Genomic DNA, 11,672 nt, shown 5'->3' with positions numbered 1-11,672 from the left:
AAAGTTGGATACGGAGAACTAGGGGATGAGATGTATCAAATTTTCGTATAGCCTGTAGAGCACTAAGGGAGTCTGAGACTACTACAAATGATGACACAGGCATAGATGCGATACGAATAAGTGCTGCAAGAATGGCATACAGTTCAGCAGTAAAAATGATAGCTGAAGATAGTAAATGCCCCCGTACGACGCTGTCCGGAAACACTGCTGCGAATCCGACGCCGTCTGAAGACTTAGAGCCATCTGTGTACACAGCGGTGGCATGAGAATGGGAGTGGAAGTGATCAAGAAAAAGAGAGCGGGAAGCCACCGTAGGCAGTTGAGCTTTCGAGCAAGGGAGTGAGAAAGAACAGACCCGAACAGCTGGAACTTCCCAGGGGGGTAGGGAAAAGTGAGATGCTACATGAACATATAAAGGTGGTAACTGAAGGGAAGACAAGAGTGAATGTAGGCGAAGAGAAAAGGGACGGAGCAAACAGGGGCGGCGAACGAATAAAGAATGTCTACTAATATCGGTGACCATTCTATAAATGGAAGGATTGTGTAGATCGTGAGAGCGTACATAGTAACGAAGGCAATGGGCATCACGGCGATCAGACAAGGATGGAACATTTGCTTCTGTATCGAGGCTCTCAACAGGGGAAGAGCGAAAAGCACCAAGGCACAAACGTAAGCCTTGGTGATGGATAGAGTTAAGGCTAGAGAGAGTAGCAGGAGAGGCCGCGGAATAAATCTGGTCACCATAATCGAGTTTCGATAAAACGAGGGCTGAATGTAGGCGAAGCAGAGTTCGACGATCAGCTCCCCAGGAAAGATGAGCAAGGGTTTTAAGAAGGTTTAGCCGGCTGTGACAAGTTGCCTTCAGAGAGGTAATGTGAGGTTTCCAGGTTAACCGACGGTCAAAGAGAAGGCCTAGAAACCTGACTATCACGTTCGGGGATACGGGAGCCATAGAGATACAAAGGATGATCGGAGATAACAGAGCGTCTAGTGAAAGTAATTTGGTGAGTTTTGGTACTTGAAAATTTAAACCCATGTGTGGTGGCCGAAGTGGAAACACGGTCGACCGCATGCTGGAGAGAAACTGCAATAAGGTGACAGTCAGCGCCTGCACAAGCAATAGCGAAGTCATCAACATAGAGTGATGACCAAATATTGGGTGGAAGAACAGAGGCCAAATCATTTATAGCAAGGAGAAAAAGTGTTGTGCTTAGAACACATCCCTGAGGGACACCTTCAGCTTGGACGAAGTCCGGGGAAAGAACATTATTGACTCGAACACGGAAATGTCTGTCAGTTAAAAAGTTCTTAAGGAAGGATGGTAGATTGCCTCGGAGGCCTAAGGAATGGGCCTGGGCCAAAATATTATACCTCCAAGTTGTGTCATATGCCTTCTCAAGGTCAAAAAATATGGCAATAACAGTGATTATTCGCAAAGGCATTACGAACATACGTATCCAAGCGTAGTAAGGGGTCTATGGTAGAACGACCCTTACGAAAGCCATATTGACTAGCGGAGAGACTGTTGTGAGTCTCTAAATACCACATTAAACGTCGATTTACGAGGCGTTCCATCACTTTGCAAACTGCACTAGTAAGAGCGATGGGGCGATAGTGGGAGGCATCATGTCCTGTAGTACCCGGTTTGCGGAAAGGGAGAACAATGGCAGATTTCCACAGCTGGGGAAGAACTCCTTGTGCCCAAATAAGATTGAAGAGGTGTAAGAGGACTACAAGGGCTGACCGATGTAAATGTTGTAACATACGAATATGAATGTCATCAGGCCCAGCTGTCGATGATCGGCAAGCTGAGAGCGTTGCCTCCAGTTCTTGAAGTGTAAAAGGCACATTATACTGTTCTTCTCTGAGAGAAGAAAAGTCCAAGGGTACTAACTCTCTGGCAGACTTTGAGGAAAGAAACGAGGGGCATAGATGGAGCCCTCGGGAAATACGGACCAGATGTGTGCCAAGTTCAATGGCAACGTCGAGAGGGTTTGCTATATCAACACCAGTGACCCGTAGAACAGGAGCCGGGTCAGGAGAGTATTTACCACTCAATTTCCTCACTTTTTTCCAGACTGCACTCATAGAAGAAGCAGAGGTGATGGTGGAAACAGTCTCGCCAACAAGTGCGTTTAGCTTCACGGATGACACGGCGAGCGATCGCACGCTTCTGCTTAAAATCAACAAGTCTCTCAGCGGTTCTATTGTACCGGTACCTGCCCCATGCAGCACGTTTCAAACGTACTGCATGAGCACAAGCAGGAGACCACCAAGGCACGCACTTCTGAGAATGCCTGCCTGAGGTTTGGGGTATAGAATGAGAAGCTGAGGTATAAACTGATGTCGAGAAGATGTGTAGGAGCTCATCAATGGAGGATGAAGAAGGAACCTCACTAAAAGCAGTGAGGTGTGAGTAAAGATCCCAATTTGCCCGATCAAATTGCCAGCGAGGGCTACGGAAAGGTGGTGAATAGGAAGGAGAAGTAAGAATGATCGGAAAATGATCGCTGTCATGTAAGTCTGGTAGAACAGACCAGGTGAAGTCTAGTGCAGTGGAGGAAGAGCAGACTGATAGATCGATGCAAGAGAGAGTATGAGTACGAGGATCAAAATGGGTGGGAGTACCCGTATTTAAAACATGGAGGGGGTGAGAGGCAAGAAAAGCCTCCAACTGAATGCCACGTGAGTCAAATGAGACCCCCCCCCAGAGGAAATGGTGGGCATTAAAATCACCAAGTAACAGAAGTGGTGGTGGTAAGGATGAAACAAGAAAGGCAAAGTCTGGGATAGAAAATGCTCGAGGAGAGAGATATAAAGAACATATTGTAAACCACTTATTCAAGTGGATACGGGCTGCAGTGTAATGCAGCGAGGTATGGACAAATAGTTGACAGTACGGAATATCATTGCGTAGAAGAAGGGCACTTTCATTAAAGGTCCCATCTGAGAAAGGATCCGAAGAATACAATAAATTATAGCCTGAGATAGGTTGGAAAACAGCCGAGTGTAATTTTGGTTCTTGTAAGCAAGCACCAACAGGGGAAAACCTGGAAAGCAACATCTGAAGCTCACCCCGATTACCCCTGAGGCCGCGGATATTCCACTGTAAATAGGCCATGATTGGCGATGAAGAAAATATCAGGAATCTGTAGGTAAAGGCACCTACGGACTAGAGGGGTTAGAAAAGTCAACGTGTGGTGGCATTGGAAGATGTTCAAGTAGCGAAGGAATGGAGCGTTGCGAAGAATGGGGTTGTGAAGATGGAGTAGAGGGAAGAGAAGGAACAGGAAGTGAATCAGTGTCCATTGAAGGTTTAGTCTCTGCAATATATTCTGAAATGGCTTCAAGTGTTTCTGAATTCAAAGATGTATGGGAGACCATATTGGAGATAGGAGGAGGAGGGTGAGTAAAGATTGGGACAGTAATGGACTGTACCAAAGTAGAGGGGGAGGGAAAAGTTTAAGGGACTGGAGATGAAGTGTGGGGGGGGGGGGGACAGAAGAGGCAGAAACCTGGGAGGTGACAGAAGAGGGAGAATCTTGGGAGGGGACGGGGGTGGAAGGCATAGTACAAGGAGGAGGGTGAATCTCCACACTTGTAATAGAGCCAGAGAGAGGGGAAGAACTAGGTACAGAGACTGTAAAGGTAAAGTGTGGAGGTGGAAGAAGGGAAGGAAGGGGCAAAGAAGATTTGAGCAATGTGGATTTTTTGGACTTCTGAGTAGAGGGGCGATTGGTATTAGGTGTCGTACGAGGTCTTGTCGATACTGGGGCTTGTGAGGAAGGACGCGAAGATGTGAGAACAGACTGAGTTGTAGTCGGGATGTCAGAGCCAAGGACAGCAAAAGGATTAGATGCCGTAGTGGCTATGGGAGGGGTAACAACAGAGGAGGCTGCAGAAGATGGGACCCCAGAAGTGGGGGGACGTTTGGAAACACGAGAATAAGAAACACGGGGTAGTCTCCCTTGGAGGCGGAGATGAGTAACTGCCATAGCATATGGGAGACCTTCTGCCTCTTTGAGGCAACGGATTTCACGTTCATTTAAGTAGACCTGGCAACGGCGGGAGTACGAAGGGTGAGCTTCATTACAATTAAGGCAAGATGGAGGTTGACTGCAAGATGTATTAGAATGGTCGTCGGCACCACAGACTGGGCATTCGGCCATAGATCTGCAATATTTCGCTGGGTGACCAAAATGCCAGCAATTTCTACATTGTTGCGGTGTAGGTATCACCTTTCGAACTTGTAACCGATGTCCCGCGACATATACAGAGGACGGGAGTTCTCGGCTGTCAAAAGTTAAACGAGCCACATTGCAAGGGTAACGTCTCCGCCCCCGGGCAGGAAGGACATAAGTGTCTACTTTGAGGATTGGGAAATCCTGGAGTTCCAGCTGTTCAAAAATGTCATTGCCACATGACTGGAAATTCTGTTGGACTATGGTATGGGGCAGAATGACAGTACCACTACAAGAATTGAGAGAAAGACGTTTTTCAATAGTGATAGGAGTAGTATCGATATTCGAAAGGAGAGAAAGATCATGAGCTTGGGTAGCATTCTGGACAGTGACGATGCGCGTACCGCTCTTGAGAGCGTGAAATGAAATATCTCTGCCAACATGACGCAGGAGCGCTTTGGCAATACTATGGTCAGAAAGGTAGGCAGAAGAAGAAGTTGGTCTTAAAGTAAAGAATTTAGTCCATTGTGTGGTCCGAAACTGAGCGTGGAGAGGGAGTGCTTGACGTGTCGGTCTTTTCCGAGTAGAATGGGAAGGTAACGACGGAGCATCATCAGGAGATTGACGTTGGCGTTTAGGAGTAGGACCGGAGTTGGTCCGGCATGAAATGGGTGGGCGATTCGAAAATTGCCGTACCGTAGAGGGAGAAGCCGGAAGCATAGTCAAAGGAGAGCGGAGTTCAGACAAATCGAAGGAGTCAGTCAAAGCCCCGGTACCTGAAGCGGGTGAGGAAACAGCACCAGCAAGAGGTACAGGGGCATCAGGAGTGTCCGAAGAGTGGTCTAAACACAAGGCAGGGTCAGAATGGGGTGCGGTATCAAGAAGGGGCCCGGGGGTAGTGGTTTCATGGACTAGGGCTGCCATGGTTAGGTTATTCCTTTGCTTTTTGTTTTTAAGAAAAAAAAAGAAAGAAGAAAAGAAAAAAAGAAAAAAAGGGGGGAGCGGGGAGGAATAGTTCTCAGGAGGAATGAAAGGGCCGGAAATCTCCCTCCGCGCCCAAGAGGACCTCAACACCGCTAGTAGCACAGATGCAGCATGGAACCCGTGCCATACCCTACCCTTCATGCCAGTAAACCAGCAATCCGGGATAGCAACCTCACATCTGCCGAGCTACCTCGGTGGACAAAAGAGAGGGCGGCCGGATATCCGCCACAAAGCATACCTCCTTCGGCCACCACCCCCGGAATCCGAAAGGTGGCTTCCAGAGATACACCCGTCGCCCAAAAGACACCCCAAGCTACTCCGGGATACCGGAGAGGGATCGGGACATCCCCAGGCAATCCAGATTCCACGGCAAACTACGCCACCGCCAAGAACCTCAACGGAATGGGATGGACCCCGGTGTCCTTTCCCCTACCTAGGAACTAGCGCGCCTGTGGGAGAAATCCCGAAGGCCAAAAAGAGGAAGGGCAAAAGGGAGGGGTGAGGAGGAGGAGGAGGAATGGAAAAAGGGGAGGATGGGGAGGATGGGATAGGGGAGGGGAGAATGGGGGGTAATTAGGTTCGGTCTGAGGAAGAAGACCGACAGGGCTAATTCCTCAGACCAAGAGCCTCTTCAGCACGCCAAGGAGCCCCCCTTGAAGAGGTGTCCAACACAACAAGCGCATATAGCATTGCACATGATGCGGCAAGCAACTGCCCTTGCCCGCTTAAAATCCAACAGACACTCCGCTGTACGGTTTAATTGATAACAGCCCTACGCAGCAAGTTTTAAATGCACAGTGTGGGCATATGTAGGAGACCACCAAGGTACGCATGTCTGAGAAAGACTACCTGAGGTTTGGGGGATAGGACGAGTCACTGCAGTTAGGACTAAGGTCAAAAATTGGTGCACCAGTTCATCAATAGACGACAAAAGGGGGTCCTCGTAACAGGTGGTAAGATGGGAGTACAAGTCTCAATCTGCTTGAGCAAATTGCCAACGAGGGTTATGAAATGGTCAGGGATGTGTAGTAGAAATAAGAAGGATAGGAGAGTGATCACTATCATGTAAATCTGGAAGAACAGACTACATGAAATCAAGTGCAATGAGCAAAAAACAGGTAGAAAGATCAATGCAGGAGAGAGAGACTGAGTGCACGAGTCAAAATGAGTAGTAGCGCCTGTATTTAAAACATGAAGAGGACGAAAAGCGAGAAGAGCCTCCAACTGATCACCATGAGAGTTGCAGTGTGACCTTCCCCACAGGTGATGGCGAGCATTAAAATCACCCAACAAGATGGGCGGCAGTAGAAAAGAAATTAAAAACGAGATATCAGAGATACAGAATGCACGGGAGGGAGAAAGAGCAAACTGAAAACCATGTGTGTAAATAAATCCAAGCTACAGTATAATGCAGCGGGGAGTGAATAAAAACTTGTTGATACAGTATATCAAGGCGCATACAAAGCACGCTTTCATTAAATGATTCGTCAGGTAAAGGATCTGAAGAATGCAATAGAACATAGTCCAAAACTGGGCAAATGACAGCAGAATGAATTTTGGGCTCTTGCAACCCAACACATACTGGGGACAACTGGGAGAGCAACAGTTCTCCTCAATTGTCCCTAAGGCCACAAATATCCCACTGTAAAAAAGATATGTACAGAAATAAAATTGCCAACAATAAGAAACTATAAAACCTATTGGCTTTTAGGATCTGTAAAGTCAACATGTGGGGGTAACGGTAAGCGTGTAAGCAAGGAAGAATGTGAATGTTGCGGAGGAACAGTGTGTTGCAAGGGTCGCGAAATAGGTGGGGTAGGAATTGCATTGGTGTCCATCGGGGGTGTCATCTCCGCAATATAGCTGGAGATAGCGTCTAATGTTTCTGTTGTTAAGGAAGCCGATGATGCCATGATGTCAGGGACAGGAGAGGTGTTGCAAGGAAAAGTCGGAGTAACTAAAGACGTCTGAGGGGGAGGGGGGGGAGGGAGTATGAACCTGGAGATGCGTTGGCTGGGGTAGAAGAGGCCTGCAGTGTAACAGGAAAGGAAGGAGGCTGGAGGGTAACTATGGAGGATGACAGGGTAGGGGGGGAAGCAGGGCAAGAGGGGAATACAAATGGGGGGGGTTGAACCTCTACCTTTGTGCAAGAGCTGGAAAGGGAGAGAGAATGAGGCTCTGAAGTAGGAGATATATTCTGTGCAGGTGATGGACATGAAGAATGTGTAGGTCTGCAAGGTCTCATAGATTGAGAACCGAGAGAGATGAAATAGAAATAGGAAGTGGTGCGGAGGTAGGAGTGTCAGAGGATAAAACTGCAAAAGAATTAGTAACTGGGGTGATCCCAGAAGACACAGACGCAGAGGGATTAGGAGGTGGGAGGATCGTCGAGGCTGGAAGTCTACGGGCTACCCGAGCATACGGGACAAGGGAGTTTACCTTGAAGGCGGAGCTGAGAGATAGTCATAGAGTAAGCGAGGCCCTCACGCTCGCTAAGATAACGGATCTCTTGTTCATTACGATAAACCTGGCAACGGCGCGAAAAGGACGAGGTTCCTTACAATTGAGACAAGAGGGGGAAAGACTACATTATGTATTGGTATGATCTGCTGCACTGCAGACTGGGTATTCTGCTGCAGATCTGCAGTGTTTAGTGGGGTGTCCAAAACGCCAGCAATTACGACAATGTTGGGGAGTGGGAACCACAGTGGACCCCCGGATTACGTAATTAATCCGTTCTAGTGAGAGTGACTTATCCCAAATCTGACTTATTCCAAATTAATTTTCCCCATAATAAATAATGGAAATCCAATTAATCTGTTCGAGACCCCCAAAAGTATTAAAAAAAATGTTTTGTACATGATATACATTTACCTACACAGAAAACAATGATTTTTTTTTTTTTTCAACAAGTCGGCCGTCTCCCACCAAGGCAGGGTGACCCAAAAAAAAGAAAGAAAATCCCCAAAAAGAAAACACTTTCATCACCATTCAACACTTTCACCACACCCACACACCATCACTGCTTTTGCAGAGGTGCTCAGAATACAACAGCCTAGAAGCATACACGTATAGAGATACACAACACATCCCTCCAAACTGCCAATATCCCAAACCCCTCCTTTAAAGTGCAGGCATTGTACTTCCCATTTCCAGGACTCAAGTCCGACTATATGAAAATAACCGGTTTCCCTGAATCCCTTCACTAAATATTACCCTGCTCACACTCCAACAGATCGTCAGGTCCCAAGTATCATTCGTCTCCATTCACTCCTATCTAACACGCTCATGCACGCTTGCTGGAAGTCCAAGCCCCTCACCCACAAAACCTCCTTTACCCCCTCTTTCCAACCCTTTCGAGGACGACCCCTACCCCTCTTTCCTTCCCCTATAGATTTATATGCTTTCCATGTCATTCTACTTTGATCCATTCTCTCTAAATGACCAAACCACCTCAACAACCCCTCTTCTGCCCTCTGACTAATGTTTTTATTAACTCCACACCTTCTCCTAATTTCCACACTCCGAATTTTCTGCATAATATTTACACCACACATTGCCCTTAGACAGGACATCTCCACTGCCTCCAACCGTCTCCTCGCTGCTGCATTTACCACCCAAGCTTCACATCCATATAAGAGTGTTGGTACTACTATGCTTTCATACATTCCCTTCTTTGCCTCCATAGATAACGTTTTTTGACTCCACATATACCTCAACGCACCACTCACCTTTTTTCCCTCATCAATTCTATGATTAACCTCATCCTTCATAAATCCATCCGCCGACACGTCAACTCCCAAGTATCTGAAAACATTCACTTCTTCCATACTCCTCCTCCCCAATTTTTCTTTATCTAAATCATTTGATACCCTCATCACCTTACTCTTTTCTATGTTCACTTTCAACTTTCTACCTTTACACACATTCTCAAACTCATCCACTAACCTTTGCAATTTTTCTTTAGAATCTCCCATAAGCACAGTATCATCAGCAAAAAGTTGATACATAAATAAAACATCATCATCATCATTGTTGTTGGGTGTATAAGGGCCATTGAAAGATAAGCTTTACATGGTGGTGAAGGCGGCAGCAGAGGTGGCGGTGTTAGTCAGTAGCCCTATATACCTCCAAGAACAATGGAGAAGTCGGTTTCGTGCTGTCCTTTTTCTGTCAATTAATCGCTTAACTTGCTTGCTACACTGATAATGCTACACTTTATCGCTGGCTGGCGCTATTGCCTTTATAGAATCTTGCCGCTTTAGTATCGTACATATTGCAGAATCTCTGAAAAAGGAAAGGCACATTCTCCCCTCTCTCTGTCCTTTACCAAAGGGCTGGCTGGCACTAGCTATCTTTGCACCCAGGGTGGCTTAATAAGCAGTTACAAGCACTAAAAATAATGGAACAATACAAAATGTATCGTATGAACGCGTGGAATCGTCCTCACTTACTGGTAAACAACGGCACACTGGCTGTACATGGAGTGTACAAATGACTTGTATCGAGTTCAGCGACATTCACCAAACCAATATTTTGAAGAAAAAACATTACTTATTCCGAATATTATTTATTCCGATGACTTAACCTGGGGGTCCACTGTAGTTGATGGATCTCTAGGTGATGTCCCGCAATATAAACAGGACGGAAGTTCACGGCAGTCAAAGGTTAAATGAGCGATGTTACTAGGAAAACGCCTCCGCCCATGAGCAGGCAGAATGTACGTATCTACCTTAAGAATAGGGACGTCCTGAAGGGTTGTTCTAAAATATCCTCGCCGCAAGACAAAAAAAATCACTCTGCACAATGCTGTTATGACACGCGCACCAATTCGAAGAGCGTGGAAGGATACATTTTGGCCAATGTGCCGTAAAAGTGTTTTACCAATTCTATGATCAGAAAGATAATCAGTTTGAGATGTCATTTGTAAAGAAAAGAATTTTGTCCATTGCGTACTCGTTAGTCCGGTACGCAAAGGCAGCGAGTGTTGTGTAGGTTGTTTTTGAGTGGTCATCAACGAACTGTCATAAGTAGGCTGTCTTGGATGCTTAGGAGTAGAACCATGGGTGGTCTGACCCGAGAGAGGTGAGCAATCCAAGAACCATCGCACCATATTCGGGGAAGCTGGATGCATTGTGAAAGGTATGCTAGAAGAAGCAGCATGGAGAGAAATGGGCGACGCTGCAGCAAATGATGAGTCCTCATCAGCAGAAGGTACAGGGGAATGAGAAGAGTCAAGAGAATAGTCTGCTAATGAAGCCAAGTCAGAACAGGGTGTGGGATCAGAATGGGGCCTGGGAGGAGGAAGGGTTTCACAGGGCGAAGACTCCATAATAATAGGTGCATCTTCTGTAATACAGTGGACCCTCGGTTTTCGTGTTTAATCAGTTTCAGAGCCATCGGCCAAAAACGAAACCATTTTCCCCATAAGAAATGATGTAAATGGAATTAATTCGTTCCAAACACCCAGAAGTGTCAAAAAAAAAAAAAAAAAAAAAAAAAAAAAAAAAAAAAAAAAAAAAAAAATTTACCTTGTAGATTTATATGCACAAAAGAGTAAACATTACACATGACACTTACCTTTATTGAATGCTGTTGCTGATGGATGGAAGACAGGGAGGAGGGGAGAGGGAAGAGAGGTTATTGTTTGGAAAGGGAATGCCCCTCTATAAGGACTTTAGGTACCAAGGCCTTACCAGGGGTCACTTCCTTAGCTTACAGATTTACATGCAGAAAAGAATGACAAATATAAAGCACTTATAAAATGTATAAATGAACATTTAACATCACACTTAACTTTATTGAAAGGACTTGTTGGTGTATGGCAGATCGGGTGGAGGGGAGTTTATTGTTGGAGAGTATGACACGATCTCAACTCTACGGATTATTTATCAATCATAATTCAACTAATATGACATAATAAACAATATTAATAACATAGAAATATGACATACTCTAGAATGAATAAAATAAATTATTATATATGTAACAGGTGTTCTGTTGTTGTTGGGTGTATACAGGCCACTGTGAGCATAAGCCATACATAATGTTGGTGAAGGCTGCAGCTGAGGCAGGTGTTTTCTGTAGCCCTAACAACATTGGAGGAGTTAGTAGAATTGCTGAATCACTGAAGAAGGCACCCTCTACCAGCATCACAACCACTATCACCCTCTACCAGCATTGCTACCACTACCACCATCACAACCACCATCACCACTTTCATAATTTTTCTACAAACTTTTTCTTGAATTATATTATGTTTCTCACATTCTTTACCAAAAGACTGGCACTAGAAGCTTTCTTTGGGCCCATGGTGGCTTATTAAGCAGTCACACACAAAAAACAAGTGGCAAAAACAATGAATTATTACAAAATGTTTTGTATGACCTGGCAGGATATGTTCACTCACCGAGAAATAACACTACACTGGCTGCGAATGCGTGTGGGAGGCGGCTTTGTCTGCGTGCTGGGCACTGGACACGTTCCATTTGATTGATGAAAGCGGAG

The sequence above is a fragment of the Cherax quadricarinatus genome, chromosome 24 (genome assembly GCF_038502225.1).
Source record: "Cherax quadricarinatus isolate ZL_2023a chromosome 24, ASM3850222v1, whole genome shotgun sequence".
In the NCBI taxonomy this organism is placed as follows: Eukaryota; Metazoa; Arthropoda; class Malacostraca; order Decapoda; family Parastacidae; genus Cherax; species Cherax quadricarinatus.
This window is presented reverse-complemented; position numbering follows the sequence as displayed.